This window comes from Anopheles gambiae, chromosome 3, assembly GCF_943734735.2.
Source record: "Anopheles gambiae chromosome 3, idAnoGambNW_F1_1, whole genome shotgun sequence".
NCBI lineage: Eukaryota > Metazoa > Arthropoda > Insecta > Diptera > Culicidae > Anopheles > Anopheles gambiae.
Window position 1 is genome coordinate 22,951,218 of NC_064602.1, and position 15,077 is coordinate 22,966,294.

At 42.7% G+C, this 15,077-nt stretch overlaps 1 protein-coding gene across 2 annotated transcripts in view; it reads left to right on the plus strand.

Annotated features, from left to right (window-relative positions):
- LOC1279967 (protein artichoke) overlaps positions 1–15,077 on the plus strand; it is a 94,797-nt gene that overhangs the window by 2,405 nt on the left and 77,315 nt on the right. The window contains exon 2 of one of the 2 annotated variants that reach the window (XM_061657539.1): positions 274–1,517. The gene's annotated coding sequence lies outside the window, so the exon portion shown is untranslated. Of the gene's footprint in view, positions 1–268; positions 1,518–15,077 lie in introns of both variants that reach the window. The other variant, XM_061657538.1, reaches the window with a different exon arrangement.

Consider the following 15,077-nt stretch of genomic DNA (forward strand, 5'->3'; position numbering starts at 1 on the left):
AGCAGGGATTGAGGGATTCCGGGATTTTGCCGGCGAAAAACTGTGTGGGGAGGGGGTTGGGACGATCCTGACCCATTCGCACCGTGTGCTTTTGGCGTTGGCGGAACACCGTCCGGGCGGATTTAGCGCAGAGCCGCAGACCGGAGTTTCGATTGCAGGAAAAGTAATCCATCATATCACTCTGCGTGTGTGTGCCCGCCCGCCCGCTCTGCTGAATGTAGTGGATGTCTGCATGTAGTACCGGTTCTACTTCTCCTCTTTTTCCCAGTGCAGATGTCGGCGTTGAATAAAAGAATAAGCTTGAAAGCTTGAGGAAGCAGGCAGCAAACCAGAGCGCAAACGCTCCCGGGGAAAGTGCTTACCCGCAGGGTCTGGGTGTACAGTGTAAAGCCAGACCTCCGGAGTACCGTGTATGTGTGTGTAAGGAAAAACAAAGCAACAGAAAAAAAATAAACAGGTAAAAGTTGGACATCCTGAAGTTGGTTCGGGTTTTCGGCACCGTGGCCGAAAGTGAGAAACAGCTCTCTAAACCCACTCACCACCACCACCGCCGATCACGTCAGCCTCAAAACCGGGAAAAAGCGTGCCCAAAGCCTGAAACGTTCAACCCCTCCGAGTAGTGTAAAAGTGTATGTGTGTACATGTGAGAGTGCAAGTGTGTGTGTGTGTGTGCATTGTGAAGTAAATTAATTAAAAAAGTTATATTAAAACGTTCTAAAAAGGCAAAACCAAATTAATGTTGCACGCTGTTTTTCGGGCACCGGCACACGACGGCGCGGCGTGGGAATACGCGTCAGGATTTCCGTTTGCGAGTGTGTTGCGGTGCAGTCGAGCGAGAGCGGGGGCTGCTTGGGTGAAGCAGTGGCCGTAAACCCCCCTCCTTGTTGTTTCCCTTCGTTTACACCACCCGGTCCCCTCGCCATCCGGTGTCGGCGGTGCAGTGGCTGGATGGAAAAGGGTTTTTAGCCCGAGTGTGATTGCGGTTAGGCGGTTCGGTGTTCTCCGCTGGGAGTACGAGTGCGCGTTTGTGGAATTGTGTGTGCTTGTGTGTGTGTAGTGCATGTTTTTTAATGAAGCAATAGAAAAAGGTGTGTTTTGCCTGTGTCCAACATGTGTACTGGTGCCCTGGTGCCTGGTTCGGTTTGCATGGCAGAAGTGAACGAGCAGCAGCAGCAGCAGCAACGGCAGTGATTTGTTCAGTGAGAAGAAGAATGCGTATTTGTTATGGTGGTGGCTGTTTTGTGTGTGTGTGCTTTCGGTGTGAGTGAATGCTGATTGAATCATGACTACCATTTTCATCGCTGTTCCGGTTCGTTAAGTGGCAAAATAAATCGACGACTCGTTTTCTTTTTGGGGAAGCTTGGGAAACAGACACAGCGAGGCATGGCAGTGGGCCGTTGCTGAACGACTGAGTTTGCGGGGATTCGTCTGACGCTTTTGATTAGGATTATTGTTTTAGGAGAGGTGAGAGTGTGCAGGTGGAGCCAGCTTGCAACGAAGTCGGCAAGAAGCGGAAGGTAAGATTGAATTCTTTAGTTAATTAAATTAATTTTCCCAATGCCATATACCTGTACAATTTGTTAAAAATGTTAAATTTTTAATAAAACAATCAACAACTGCAGAATTTATTAGCTCTTCCGGTGTCCCGCAAGGCAGTAATTTAGGACCTTTTCTATTTATTATATTTATTAATGATTTAACGTATTGTGTGCCGCCCGATTCTTGTTTAATGTATGCTGATGACGTCAAACTCTTTTGACCAGTTAAGAGTCCTAACGATTGCATCATCCTTCAAAACATTATAAATGGGTTTGGTACTTGGTGTCTAAAAAATGATCTAGAGTTAGCCCTTGATAAATGTTTCATTATTACGTTTCATAGACTTAAAACAAAATCGATCAAGTATAAATATTCGTTGTTAGGCAGTGTGTTAGATCGTCGCCAGGAAGTCTGTGATCTAGGTGTAACACTAGACTCAAGTTTAAATTTCCGTTTACATATTGACAACACTGTTAACAAGGCATACAAGATGCTAGGTTTTATCTTTCAACAATTCCGTGAATGTAACGATGATTAACACACACAAGGGGCGGTCCCGTGGTACAGTCGTCAACTCGAACGATTCAATAACATGCCCGTCATGGGTTCAAGCGAAGAATGGACCGTCCCCCCGTAGCAAGGATTGACTATCAGGCTGCGTGGTAATGAATTAAGTCTCGAAAACCTTTGTAGGCCGGCATGTCCACGTAGGACGTTACGCCAAATTGAAGAAGAAGAAGAAGATTAACACAATAGAGGCAATACAACGGAAGTTTACAAGACTTGCTTTAAAATGTGACCAATTCAGAGGACTTACAACCATGCCAAAGTATCGCTCGCGTTGCCTTCTGCTTGGCCTACAGACGCTCGAACACCGTTCTAAGGTTAACCAATATGTATTTGTAGCCAACATATTAAAAAACCGAATTACACATCCCTTATTTACTAGAGAAGATCAATATCTACGCTCCATCAAGACCTCTTCGCTCTCGTACCTTACTTGTCGGCGAGAACAGGCGTACCTTATATGGATACATCGAACCGTTACTAGCTATGACAAGGCAATTCAATGCATGGTCCCATTACTTTGATTTTAATTTAACGACCAACGCATTTCAAGAAAACATTTTATTAATCTTCAATTTTGGCGACACTGGATCAAGGGAGATGTTAGGGGAATAATTTAGGATTTAGGTGTATTTAGTTTGTCACAGCCTCAAGAGTGCAAGACGAAAACTACGCTGGATGTTGTGTATGGCAGATTGGTAATTTGCACATTATTTGAATTATTTTGAGTCTTTTGTGAGCTTTGTAATTTAATCGCATTTGCAACAAAATCGACCTCAGTTCTCAATGTTTTGTTAAATCGCCAGCTTCACACAACACCTGTTGTTGTTTCCACTTATATGTGTAACGTGTTTTTGTGGCTTTACCCAACTTACAGCCATAATAAGCTTTACCTGAAGGGATTGTTTTGTGTTGATTCCTTTTTTTGTGTTGCTCTTTCATCCTCAATCTATGGTTGCCGCACGATGCTACAAACATATTTTATTCGGTTCCCTTTTGATAGCCCCATGAAACCAAGCGGCACAGCTATACATAACCTTTGAAGTTCAGTGGTACACGGAACCAAATAAACCACATGGAACACACAGCAAGCAGTAAAGAGAAGAAAAAAAAACGCTCTCCATAAAATAATACTATCGTGACCTAAAAGCCACAGTAAACAAACAAATCCGAACCCGTGTGCGGCTTTGTTGATCCGTACGGTCTTTGATATGTTGTTACAAACTCAAAAAAAGGATTAATAGTGATATTTTAGGATAATCTTAGATAAACAATGATATTATGCTCTCAGTGTGTGCGCTGGATTAAACTATACCGGAAAAAAATGTTTTTTATACATTTCAAAACTTTGCAGTGATGTGCTTGATCTTCATTCAACGACGCAATGAAATGTATTTAAATCAGTTTGAATAATATTTGCAACCGAGCGTTGAAAGCGTGCCCTCCTTTTGACTTGCAAATTAATATAAATTAAAGACAACGCTCCGCGCTTTCGCGCTATTTTACCGATCCACAGCGCTAACTTTCATTCCCTCGAGCAATCGCTTTAAACAATAGCTTGGAAACCCAATCACCCCTGAACCCCAGCCACAGCCTCACACTCCCATTTTGTGGGGGTAATTTAATCATGGTAACGATGGTTGAGCAGCAAATAGAAAACTCATCAGCTTATCTAAAGATTTTTGGTAAAAATCTTACAAGACACATCTGGTTGTTGTGCACAGCAACCCTGGCAGGCCTGGCAGAACCATAGCGTGAGTAAGTTGAAAACTGAGTTTAGGTAAATTTGATTACAGTCACTTCAAGCCCGGATTTTGAGCTTCACGGCTTCACGGTGAAAGGGTTTTCCGAAAGCAGGGAAACGGAGACAGGCGACGAGCGCGCGATTCGCCTCCGCCCATTTGGTAAGCCAGTGTGTTCCTGTGAGCGCAAGATTAAGTGTATTGAGAAGCCAAACAAATAATACCGCTCTTCTACGTCCGGCCGGCTACGACGACACGCCAGTTAGGGACTGAAAGATCACAAGACACGGGTGTGTGTGTGTGTGTGTGTGTGTCGGCATGGATAGGCACGCCAGCCGTGGAATCAGTGTGCGGAGGAACGGGGCAGGCAAAAGTTTACACTGTGAACCTGTCGACCTGTCGCTATGCTCTGAGCGGCTGCTTCGCCATTCTGCTGGGCGCCACCGTTTGGAGGTTTTGGGAAACGGTGGTACCTCGGCCGAGATTTGGAAGGGATTATACGTTTGCAAAGTTTAGACGGTGATGGATTTTGGTAGGGAGCAGCGAGCCTGGCTGAAGAGATTTAAGCACTGGCGTAGTGAGAGGATTACCGGAGCGAGAGGACCTAGCTTCCGGTGGTGCTGGTGGATGCCGGCTTTTCCGTGCCTTTGCTTTGGTTGTAAAAGGGCCGCTACAAAACAGGATCAATACAGGATGGTTTCCTTAGTTTGATGTCCCATCGATTGGCATTAAAGTGTGATGCTCCGAGGGAACTGCACGGTTTAAATTCATCTTTTGGTTATCAAAACACGTGAAATATTTCAGAAATTTTGAAATCAATGAAATAATGCTAGGAACGCTCTTATAACCGATAATAGAAAACATAAAAGTAATGAAAATGGTCCTTGTAATGAGTTCACAGCGTGTTGCACTGCTTGAGCTCAAGATCTCTCTCCTCTTATATTAATCCCGGGGTGTAGCCTATTAGTGTTCGGTAAGGATTAGCTTGCAATGCTACTGTCCGTTTCCCGTTCTACATGCAACACATTGGCTGGCCGTCCCGGGATGCAGTCGGTGCTGAAAATGCTACTTAAGGTGATGCATCCGAGGCGTTTATCGATCACTTTCATCTTCTGTTCGGGCTCTGGTTGGGGGCTCATGGGCAATGGTACCTGTATTTTTCGATCGAACGATCCCATTTCCCAAACGTTGGCAGCCCCTAGCTAAGGTTAGCCATTGCGCTGGGCTTCAATTTTCGTTCGGCGCTTCGAGAGGGTGACTTAGTGAACAGAGAGCTCTTGGCAATGGATGTAAGAGTGCTTCAGAAAGCTATCACATTCTACACTGCTCCCCAGTAGTCTCCAGGAAGCTCCAGCTGGACGGCCCGTGCACCGTGAGAAACAGCGTGACTCGATGGTTGTACACAAGTGCTCTTTACTGCCGAAGAATCAGTTGTGTTGTCGAGGAAGCTGAAATCGATTTTTAACAGCTGGTACCGGGACAGCTGACTGTTGTGCTTGGATGGTCGTTGCAAGCTTTTTTGGTTCTTTTGTATGAGCTTTTACGGCAAAGTATTGAATTGGCATTGAGTAAAATGTTATTTTTAAACATGTTTTTTGTATTTATTTTTGTTCTTTCGTGAAATAAAATGAAATGAAGCTTAATAAGGTTCAAATGAATCATCTTGCATACATTAGTAGCTAAACAAACGAAAAATAGTTATGAATAATATGATACTTACAATACCAGCTTCATGGAAAAGTTCCATATGAAAATATAATACTAAAATCACCCCATGCTCCTTGAATATTATATTTAAAAAAACACACACACACTAACAACAGAGAACAGTACCATCGTAGTCCATCGTACACTTCCGGAGTTTAGCGCCTTTCATATGGGGAACGTAAGAATCGTAGCGACAGGCGGAAAATATGAATACGAAATGAGAAGGCAATGGGAGAAAGTCGTACCACCTTCCGGCACTAATCCTAGTCCCTCCACCCACCCAAATGCAATCGAACTTCCACCGTCCACAAGTCAGGCCAGTCATCTGCACCGGCGGTGTCTACCCTCTTTCGTACGTGAGCTGTTGAACATGTGCCGCTCTCGTTTCCTAGAACTTGGGGTTTGGTTGCAGTGGATATATCCGGGGACACCTGGGGGGGGAGGGCGGCATATGGGACCCGAGGCAAAACTTGACTACCCAAAACGGGAAGGTCATTATTTTTACATAAATTCTCTCTCTGCAAAGATGCGGATGTGGCTTATCATTGCCGGGGAGGTGGCCGGCTTCGTATTCGTAGCGAAAGTTTTATTAATAAATCAGACTTCCGTTTGCAATGGTAGCGGTGTTGTCGGGAGAGCCGAGCAAAGTTTGAAGATATTCAAATGGTGTGCAGTTACGGAAGGTTTGTTCGGGGAGAAAATTATTCCTCCCACCCGAAAAAGGTGCTTTGGAAAAGCGAACTGAACTGAAGGAGAGGGTCGGTATATGTTCGAAAGAGCAATCACATATTTAGACATGCTTGTGTTGTTGTTTTATATAGACAAAGTAATAGACGAATGATGAACTTTACGATTTAATAAAGCAACATTACTTGTCCGGAACAGAAATAGAAATGAATACTATTGTCCCTGTGAGGAGAATCATTTTAGAAGGCCGTTTAACACAAAACTTTTGGAGCATTCCTGCTCAATTCATAGTTTCTGTTTAGTTTGGTATAGACAGTTGATCGTGTAGATGTGTAGGTAAGCACGGGTAGCTCGTCAAATCCTCATCCATGGTTCAGGAACTTCCTGAACTATTCGTATTAACCACATACAGACAACTTTTTTCTTGAGAAAGCCTACACATGTGGTTGGAAGTAAGTGTATTAACAGGAGGATTAGGAAGTTATTTGCTGGTAGACTTTATGGTTTATTTTTACATCTACTTTCAGTTTAGTTTCCATCTATTTTTGGCTTTTAACTCATAAAAAGTTATAGATGATATGGTGTGCCGAACGAACGATCGATAGAATTGGTTCAAGTACAAAAAGTATTAGTATCGATTTTCGTTATGATTCTGTATTATGGTTTCTTGAAGTAATAGCTTTAATGTTCGTTCTTGTAATTTTGTTTTTTTAAAGGAACATAAATTTATCGTATAGGTTTCTTACACTAACGCAAATGGATTGTAACCAAATTTAGGAGCAGTTTTTAGACTGATAGTCCAAAGGTGTGTAAACCTCAAGAAAATGTGTTAAGCGATGATAGATATCAATCTACTCGATTCTAGTTCCATAGAACCTTACATGGCATGACGCTCATCATCGTATATTATCGTTCAGCCGCTTAGACCATTTTACTCCTTTTTCCTGTTATTTCTCCTATTTTCATGTCACGATAAAGCAGTATTTTAGCACCTGATTGAGCTGCTGATATAACTTCCCGTAATAGGCTCTTGACATATTTTCAATTACTCCTAGCGGAGCGTGCCCATCAAACCAGGATGGCTCAAAAGGCGCTTCAAAACTGGCGGGGTGGGTTAATTTTATTAGTGACAAATCTCCCCTCAACAATATCTGTTGAGTCAGCAAGTACGGCAGCTAAAACGAGCCGTGGCTGCTTTCAGCTGAAGATCAAATCAATAGTAGGGCCCTTTGCGCTTTGCGGGGGTGTGAGGCGAGAAAGCAAAACCGTGCTCATAAAACGGAAGTACAGAGATGCCGTTTCCTGTGCTTGTTGTTGTTACCGCTGGATTGCATCGAAAGGCACACGGCCGCTAAAGCCCCGCGCGATATCCTGTTTTACGACTTTGCCATATTGTCTCAGCACAATCGCCTACGGACACTCTCGCCGTAGAAGAAATTGGTATCGTTTTTAGCCCCCCCGGTCCGTCGGCAATGGAGAAGCAGGGTGGATCGATGGGAGGCTGTTGCTAAAGAGAGGCCTAAGGAATAGGAGTTGATAATAACTTTACTTTTCGTGGATTTATACCAATCTTTTCCGAGCGCTGCGTACGGAGGGTGCTCAAGATTTTATGAGATAAGCGTGAGAATAACGAGTGGTCATCAGTGAGTGTTACGACCCTCCAGTTGAAAGTGAGACACAGTGACATAGTTTTTTATGTGCTATTTCAGGGTAACGCATTGTATATTTTTTTGTTTCTACCAGTTGATTGGAAAATTTAGTTGCAGTTCTTAAAATTTAACAATTTCACATTTTTTTTACTTAACAATTTGTTTATCTAGAATTTTATAAATAAACTCAAACATATGTATACATTGCACATAAAAAATGTAAATAAAATGGGTATAATAGTAAAATTTACCAACGGAAACCCCCAAAACCCTGACCGTACCGAGTGCATCGGACACACCGGGTGGTAAATCAGAGTCCACTGACTTATCGCTCTTTGCCACCGAGCCCGCGTTGAAGTGTTAAATTATAATAAAAGAAACTCCACCGAACTCTCTCTCCGTTGCGGTAGAAAGTGGGAATGACATTTGTCATTGGGTAAATGTAAACGAGTGGCTCCAATAAAACAAAACCGTCTGCCGACACAGTTCGGCATCGCTGCCCGTCGCGGTACGGTAGATTCGTTGCAGCAGACAGAAAAACAAACAAACAAACAAACAGACAAAAAAAGGTACAAACCCCCAACACCGAAACGACACCAAACGAGTTCGTGAAGCGTAAAAGCCTTGTCCTAGGTAACTTCGTGGCTCGTTTGCTGTTTAGGTGTTGCGGTGTGTGTGTGTTTTTTCGTGCTTTTTGTTAGTATGTTCCTTTCCTCCCTTCTGTAGGTGTGCCGCCGTTTCAAGCCTTCCTAGTGAGACAAGACCGTGCTCCACGCTTGCCATGGTTTTCACGCGTTTCGTGAAGTCCCTGGTAAAAATTCAGTCAACAATAAATTTTCAGATAAATGAAAAACGAACTACCCGCGGGCTCTGACCGCGAGCGCGAGGCCAACGTGTGGTGTTGTTCGGTGCAAAAACGACGCGAAAACTCAACGCGGGAAAAGCAAGACTGCAGCAGCAGTAGCTGCAGTCCTTGCAGTTGGTTTCTTCTTCGACGGAGTAGATATTTTTGCCCACCAGGCACCGAGGCTCATTTGAGACCATGCGAAGAGGGATGGGAGAAACCGAATCTGCAGGTGTGTAATTTATTTTTCGCTAGCAGCAATCCCTGCCCCCGAGACGGGCTGGAACGGACACAGTGCTTTACCTCGTGCATTATTGTTTTATTTTCGCTCGCCAACCAACGCGGTCGAATGAAGTAAGGCAAAACAATTGCGGCATGCACGTAATAAAAAGAAAATCGCTCACCGTGTAGTAAAGCAAAAAAACAAAAACGGGAAACGCCACATTCGGCACCACCGGGCACGGACGGACTCTTGGTGGTTGTGCATGCGGAAATGGTGTGATTCGCGGTTGATGCACAGCCAAGGTGGAACTGTCGCAGGGAAAGAGAGCGTTTGCTTGGTACGATTGAAATGAAAGCAATGGGGAAGTTTTTAAACCAACATTTATATCAAGCAGTCCGCGTGTTCGACTGTATGGTTGTTACGTTTAGTTAATATTAAAAGCGACAAACAGCAGAAGCATAATTTCTCTTGGAAGCGTGTATTTCACATAAGGGAAATTGTTTATTTTTACAAAACTTCAAAGTTGCAAGTTTTTTTTTCCCAAATCTACCACCAGAACCAGTCGTATTGCTGTGCAATCATAAAAGGACCGTAAACCCGTACAACAAATAAAGCGGTCTGCAAAAAAACAAATCGTGGGGGAAAAAATCGGCAAACAAACAACTTTCACCGGAGGTTGCGACAGTGCAAAGTTGTTAAGGTATTTGCCACCTTTACTTCACCCTATTTCCCGGGAAAAGGAATTTTCTGGCATTTTCAAGAGCTGTGTTTGTGCGCAGTTGTTTGCTAAACGTTGGCTTCACTTGTTGTTGCTGAAGAGCGTACACTGTTAACGGGCGTTCCAAGGAATCGTAAAGCTAAGCCGAGTTAACTGTTGCGTGGCGCAACTAGAATGAGAAGTGTGATTTACTTTCGCGCTATATTTGTATCTTATATGTTGGTGATTTTTATGAAATCTGTGATTACAATGTGAGGTTCTACTTGATATGTTGAGGATTTTTTTTATGAGTTGGAAGCAATTTTGCAGGATTTTTTCAAAAATCCTGTTCTCACTCTTCATCTTGTGGATTTAGCTTACGATAAGTTTCACTCAAATCGCCATTCGTAATTGTAAAAACGTAAGGTCAGCAAGATTCCAAATAAACCGCAAGAAGATCTTCCTGGCGGTACTGATACACAGTGTGATGCACCTTCGCTCATGTAAACAGAACCCATCATGCAAGGGCAGGACTATTTAGGCGCTCATTTGAGGTCATATAAATGTAATACTAACGCTTCGCTGAATCTTCGTTCTGAACCGTAAAACGGGACCGTCTTACGAAATGGAAGCATTTCTCGCAAGCAGTTCTGTGCAGAAATTACACCTTCTTTCCCTTCGCACACACACACACACACACACACACGCAGCCGGTGAAAAGTCGTTCCTCCCAGCGTTCTCCCGTGTGCGGTCGTCTGTCTCGGGACGTTTAGCGTTGCCCCATAAATTTGAGTGCATGCATAAAATTTATGAACCCCCAAAAAACCGTAAGGAATTCTATAAATCTCTCACGCGGGTTGGCACATGTATCTCGTTTGGCGTAACATTCGCTTTACAGTTTCCACAGGGGTGGAGTAGGAACGCTTTAGGACGTACGTAGCAATAAAGTGATGTCGTAAAAGCTGTCAGGTGTAGTTGGGTGCGATTTTGCATTCTTTCGGCATTTCTTGACGGAATTTTTAGGGCAGAGCGTGTGTTGTGTGCTGTGGTTTGATTTGTTTTGAGTTGTGTGATGTTTCGAAATGAAAATAATTGTGGGAAAAGCATCAGTCGGTACTTGTCTACAAATATCAATCATTTTGTTTTCATTGATAGCTCAACAAAGCTTAAAAAAATATATTTTTTAATGCGTTACTTGGTCAAACGGTTCAAACGGCAAGTATATACTGCAGATAACTATATATGTCTTATGAAATCTCCAAAATATTACATGTTATGGCATTTAAAATCGAGCAAGATTTATGCACTTTTTTGAGCAATAAATTAAAATCGAGTAAGATTGATGCACTTTTTTGAGCAATACAAGCTAGAGCTATTCTTCGATGACGTACATCTTCTCTTCTTCTTATTTATTTCTTATTACAACAGTCGGTCAAAGCCTGCCTGTACCCATTAGTGAAGTGAGTTTGACTTTCAGTGACTTATTGTTACCATAGCAGGATAATCAGTCCTGAACCCATATCAGACATGTTGATACGTCGTACGAGTTGACAACTGTACCACCAAACCGGCCCGACTACTTGTTATTATGGGACAGGTAAAAAGGATTGTAGTTTACATATACTATTCAAATCAAATTGCCAATAGCAATACGGCCTTTTTGGACCGTTAATTCTGAATAAAAAAAATCCTATGATTCAAGAGTTTATCCAAAAAGATCTTCAAAAGCGTCTTTCTTTTTAATTTGACTGTTTCTTAAAATTCAACCAAAGGAGAATTTCATTTGTAGTTTACAATTGATGTGTCAAATCAGTACCATTTGCTAAAGGAACTGTCCAATTTAGAGAACCTCGTATATCCGAATCTGCTTGTAGGAGGTACCCCGTATCTTGGGGACTACCTGTGCATTATTTCTTACGAACACAGAGCATACTTTTCTAAACTCAGATTTCGAATCAGCATTATTATTAGTATTATTATTATTATTATTATTATTATTATTATTATTATTATTATTATTATTATTATTATTATTTTATATTATTATTATTATTATTATTATTATTATTATTATTATTATTATTATTATTATTATTATTATTATTATTATTATTATTATTATTATTATTATTATTATTATTATTATTATTATTATTATTATCATTTTTTATTTACGTTATCGGGCAATAGGCCGAAATAAAAGATACAAATTCTTAATTAGTAAACAACTTAAACATAAATAACACTAGCCCTTTACAACTGACGATGGTGGGAAACAGGGATATGAAAATCTGCAGATGATTCAAGTCTATTGTAGCTGACACACATTTTAATTAAAGGGTCGTTAGCGCCAAATGAAGAAAATCGAAATGGGATCCTGATTAAAGACTTGCTTCTAAGATCCCTAGTAGGTGCAGAAAAGCTGATTAGATTTAAAATTTCAGGTGCATCAATAAGCATTGATAATTTACTGTGGCATTCTATTGTAATACTGTACTACCTCTGTGAAACAAAGAAGTTCTGGCTCCTGCAGTTTTATAGTTTGGCACTCTTGGAGCATTTGCTTCCCGTGTAGGAGAATGGTGGATGTGTATTCCACTCACGACTCTTTACGGAAGATTTTTAGGTAGACGTCGTTTAATTAGATTATCAATAAAGATCTTTGTCAAATTCGTCACTCTTTGTTTCATGGACATCCATTGCAGAACCATTCACATCGTAACAGAAGAGGTATGACGCCCTCAATCAAGGATAGATCTCATCGCTTCATTCAGCAGCCTTTGAAGCAAAGTAAATTGTGTATCAGTAGCCAAAAATAAAATTGTAGCACAGAAATCTAGATGGGGTCGAATCAGTGATTAGAACAGTTGTATCTTACCTCTGCGGTACATTCTTTTTTCTTTCTAACATTGTCAATATGGTTCATAAATCTTAGTTGGTCTTAAAGGTTTTACGATAGTCCTTCGGTTGGAGGGTTTGCTCCATGTGGGGCTTTATCTCATGACAGACACATTGATAAGTCGACTTTTTTCTCGAGATGGGGCCAATAAAATACCACAAAGGTTAGTGTACCATACAAGAGCTTTGTTTCAAGATTGTTAATACGCATTAGAAAAAAGCTTAAACGTACCAATTTACATCAAATCATTCATACTGATGTATAGTGCTATTAATTAAGCTGTGCGTGTAAAATGTATAAAAAATGTAAGAACAAACGAACGTACAAAGCAAGCATGCTGTACAAAAAACAGCAATGAATAATGGCAAAACCAACCAAAATGCTTTGTTCGCCAGCCCGGGGTCTGCTGCTCAGTTGCTTAACGCCGTCGCGGGAAACTTTGCGCGCTAAGACGAACGAATGGTGTCCGATTAAGAAATAATAACAATCCATCCCCTTTAATCAGATTTTCACCGTAACAACCCAGTTCCTACGCATTATGTAAATCAAAACGATACCCCCGGCTCTCGGTTTCGCTTCCACCGCTAGCTCTCGGTAGCTTGAAAATGTCCAAATGCAAAGCCCGGCGATACCTAACAAGAACGCGCACACACACACACACACATACGGTACACGGTAGAGCTTTCAACTACACTTTTATGCTGCGCACTTCGGTGCCCTAGCTCACACGGTGCCGCATCCACGGTAAGCGCCAGAAACACAAACAGTACCTTTACGGTGCGGTCGTTATCGTGAGCAGAATCGAAACCCAAACCCCCGCGTGTAGGGTAGGTTGATGGGGCCCGAGGATGCATAAATAACGAAACTCGCACATAATGCCATTACATAAAATATTTGGCTCGAATTTTATTTATTTTGCTTCTCGACCTCGGCGGCTTTCATTCACTTCCTTGCAGGAGGGGGGACGGACGACCGGCTATGTGAATGACGGTCGGGTTTTATTTTATTTTCTGTGCCCCACACAGGAAGGGCGGCCCATCAAACGTTCGTCTCGTTGCGGTCTGTTTTTGCGTAGTGGTAGCGGAGGAGGGTGATGGAGGGACTCAGTTTTCGGTAACGGTATGTGTGTGGTATGTTCTGCTCGAAACATATCGAGCGGTTACACATGGCCATAATGATGGATTAGCTTTTTAAGTTTCGGGGGTTGGTTCACCTTTTGTTTTTACAGGGCAAACAATTGAACAAAGTTATGCGTTAGCTGCATCTCAAGAACAGACGTTTGGGACTTCTACCAAAGATCATTATTCTCTACCTAACCCATCACGCGGCTCGCTTTCCGAGGAAATTTAATGCTTCTGCTTTTGATGTTTTCCGTTTCGAAGCGTTCGCCTCGCGCTGACGTGTTGCTCTTTTACGTTCAATATGTCTGATTGCTCTGACCTACCGTTGCGGTAATTCGCTGGTTTGCAGCTCGTCCAACGGGTCCTTCCCATGGGGGTACAAAGCGACCACTTTGCATACCCCGGTTGTTGTCTGCCAACCGGCAAACGGAACCAGCGACCAGGCGCCCCCATCGCCCGGCCCGGATGTGGTGAATAATTTCTGGAGGGCTGTAAAAAAACGCACAACCTCCCGAGCCTCAAGCGACTGCTGCTTAGAATATGTATGTATGTGCACATTACTCTTAGCGGCTGGGCTGGACGAATTCCCTACAGTCGAGTGCTTAAATATTTGCGCCACTGTACTGTACTTCGGGCGAAAAGGGAAATATTACCATTATGTTTTATGGCGATGTTTCCGCTTTCACCTGGCCCGTGCGGGGGAGAACGTTATGTACATTTTTCGCACGTTTTGTCTTTTTGTACTGTGTTTTTTCTTCTATTTATTCCATTCCCCTTCGTTTTAAGGGGCCGCTTAACGGTAGCACTAAACATTGACATTGGTCGTCCGTCGCAGATCGTTTGAGTGAGAGAATGTCTTTTTACTGGCTTTCCATTCCGTCCTTTCGCAGTTAAAACGTGTACCAAACACATCAATGAATGCGACCAAAGCCGCTACGAAGCGTCTGTTTTTCTCAAGCTTTAAAGTATGTTTCACAGCGTTCATATTGAGGGGAGGCTACATACATTACTAAAGCATCACGCCGCTTCCGCGAAAAACGATTTGGTGGTGGATAATGATTTTCGGCTGTCGTACTGGTGGTGGTACCACTTACCTGTATCGCCATATCGCCGGTGCGTTCAGGCGTTATGTTTGTCAACCAATAGGAATTCTAGCTCCAATGAATGCTAACGCCACAAACGCCGGTATGCCTCGAGCGCCCGCTTTGTCATCGTGCGGACGGTGTTGACGGTGTTTTTGGGGGCGTTATTTATGCGCGTTGGCTTCGGCTTACGCTTACTTTGACGAATATTCCTCCCCGTGTTAGAGGTCAAGTCCGTGGCATTCCGTGGGGCCGCTTTTCTGAGTGTCAACGGGTGAAGCGGTTTTACTGACACTTTTACTGGCGCGGCCAATGTCATT